We start from the raw sequence: 3,149 nt of genomic DNA, 5'->3' as shown, positions 1-3,149 counted from the left end.
GAAGCTCAGCTTTATTTAGTTGAGGACAACACCAGGCAGGGGCACACAGACAGACACCTTTAGTAGGCCGGAAAAGCCTATTGCATTTTTTAAAATGGTAATTTGGAGCAGAAGGTTGAAGCTCAGCTTTATTTAGTTGAGGACAACACCAGGCAGGGGCACACAGACAGACACCTTTAGTAGGCCGGAAAAGCCTATTGCATTTTTTAAAATGGTAATTTGGAGCAGAAGGTTGAAGCTCAGCTTTATTTAGTTGAGGACAACACCAGGGAGGGGCAGAAGCCGTTAGTAGGCCCTAACCACCATTTTTTTTTTAAAAAACCACTTAATGAGAGCCGGAAGGTTGAAGCTCAGCTTTATTTAGTTGAGGACAACACCAGGCAGGGGCACACAGACAGACACCTTTAGTAGGCCGGAAAAGCCTATTGCATTTTTTAAAATGGTAATTTGGAGCAGAAGGTTGAAGCTCAGCTTTATTTAGTTGAGGACAACACCAGGCAGGGGCACACAGACAGACACCTTTAGTAGGCCGGAAAAGCCTATTGCATTTTTTAAAATGGTAATTTGGAGCAGAAGGTTGAAGCTCAGCTTTATTTAGTTGAGGACAACACCAGGCAGGGGCACACAGACAGACACCTTTAGTAGGCCGGAAAAGCCTATTGCATTTTTTAAAATGGTAATTTGGAGCAGAAGGTTGAAGCTCAGCTTTATTTAGTTGAGGACAACACCAGGGAGGGGCAGAAGCCGTTAGTAGGCCCTAACCACCATTTTTTTTTTTAAAAACCACTTAATGAGAGCCGGAAGGTTGAAGCTCAGCTTTATTTAGTTGAGGACAACACCAGGCAGGGGCACACAGACAGACACCTTTAGTAGGCCGGAAAAGCCTATTGCATTTTTTAAAATGGTAATTTGGAGCAGAAGGTTGAAGCTCAGCTTTATTTAGTTGAGGACAACACCAGGCAGGGGCACACAGACAGACACCTTTAGTAGGCCGGAAAAGCCTATTGCATTTTTTAAAATGGTAATTTGGAGCAGAAGGTTGAAGCTCAGCTTTATTTAGTTGAGGACAACACCAGGCAGGGGCACACAGACAGACACCTTTAGTAGGCCGGAAAAGCCTATTGCATTTTTTAAAATGGTAATTTGGAGCAGAAGGTTGAAGCTCAGCTTTATTTAGTTGAGGACAACACCAGGCAGGGGCACACAGACAGACACCTTTAGTAGGCCGGAAAAGCCTATTGCATTTTTTAAAATGGTAATTTGGAGCAGAAGGTTGAAGCTCAGCTTTATTTAGTTGAGGACAACACCAGGGAGGGGCAGAAGCCGTTAGTAGGCCCTAACCACCATTTTTTTTTTAAAAAACCACTTAATGAGAGCCGGAAGGTTGAAGCTCAGCTTTATTTAGTTGAGGACAACACCAGGCAGGGGCACACAGACAGACACCTTTAGTAGGCCGGAAAAGCCTATTGCATTTTTTAAAATGGTAATTTGGAGCAGAAGGTTGAAGCTCAGCTTTATTTAGTTGAGGACAACACCAGGCAGGGGCACACAGACAGACACCTTTAGTAGGCCGGAAAAGCCTATTGCATTTTTTAAAATGGTAATTTGGAGCAGAAGGTTGAAGCTCAGCTTTATTTAGTTGAGGACAACACCAGGCAGGGGCACACAGACAGACACCTTTAGTAGGCCGGAAAAGCCTATTGCATTTTTTAAAATGGTAATTTGGAGCAGAAGGTTGAAGCTCAGCTTTATTTAGTTGAGGGCAACACCAGGGAGGGGCAGAAGCCGTTAGTAGGCCCTAACCACCATTTTTTTTTTTTAAAACCACTTAATGAGAGCCGGAAGGTTGAAGCTCAGCTTTATTTAGTTGAGGACAACACCAGGCAGGGGCACACAGACAGACACCTTTAGTAGGCCGGAAAAGCCTATTGCATTTTTTTAAATGGTAATTTGGAGCAGAAGGTTGAAGCTCAGCTTTATTTAGTTGAGGACAACACCAGGCAGGGGCACACAGACAGACAGACACCTTTAGTAGGCCGGAAAAGCCTATTGCATTTTTTAAAATGGTAATTTGGAGCAGAAGGTTGAAGCTCAGCTTTATTTAGTTGAGGGCAACACCAGGGAGGGGCAGAAGCCGTTAGTAGGCCCTAACCACCATTTTTTTTTTTAAAAACCACTTAATGAGAGCCGGAAGGTTGAAGCTCAGCTTTATTTAGTTGAGGACAACACCAGGCAGGGGCACACAGACAGACACCTTTAGTAGGCCGGAAAAGCCTATTGCATTTTTTAAAATGGTAATTTGGAGCAGAAGGTTGAAGCTCAGCTTTATTTAGTTGAGGACAACACCAGGCAGGGGCACACAGACAGACAGACACCTTTAGTAGGCCGGAAAAGCCTATTGCATTTTTTAAAATGGTAATTTGGAGCAGAAGGTTGAAGCTCAGCTTTATTTAGTTGAGGGCAACACCAGGGAGGGGCAGAAGCCGTTAGTAGGCCCTAACCACCATTTTTTTTTTTTAAAACCACTTAATGAGAGCCGGAAGGTTGAAGCTCAGCTTTATTTAGTTGAGGACAACACCAGGCAGGGGCACACAGACAGACACCTTTAGTAGGCCGGAAAAGCCTATTGCATTTTTTAAAATGTTAATTTGGAGCAGAAGGTTGAAGCTCAGCTTTATTTAGTTGAGGGCAACACCAGGGAGGGGCAGAAGCCGTTAGTAGGCCCTAACCACCATTTTTTTTTTTAAAAACCACTTAATGAGAGCCGGAAGGTTGAAGCTCAGCTTTATTTAGTTGAGGACAACACCAGGCAGGGGCACACAGACAGACACCTTTAGTAGGCCGGAAAAGCCTATTGCATTTTTTAAAATGGTAATTTGGAGCAGAAGGTTGAAGCTCAGCTTTATTTAGTTGAGGACAACACCAGGCAGGGGCACACAGACAGACAGACACCTTTAGTAGGCCGGAAAAGCCTATTGCATTTTTTAAAATGGTAATTTGGAGCAGAAGGTTGAAGCTCAGCTTTATTTAGTTGAGGGCAACACCAGGGAGGGGCAGAAGCCGTTAGTAGGCCCTAACCACCATTTTTTTTTTTAAAACCACTTAATGAGAGCCGGAAGGTTGAAGCTCAGCTTTATTTAGTTGAGGAC

Source organism: Ranitomeya variabilis, chromosome 4, assembly GCF_051348905.1.
Source record: "Ranitomeya variabilis isolate aRanVar5 chromosome 4, aRanVar5.hap1, whole genome shotgun sequence".
In the NCBI taxonomy this organism is placed as follows: Eukaryota; Metazoa; Chordata; class Amphibia; order Anura; family Dendrobatidae; genus Ranitomeya; species Ranitomeya variabilis.
This window is presented reverse-complemented; position numbering follows the sequence as displayed.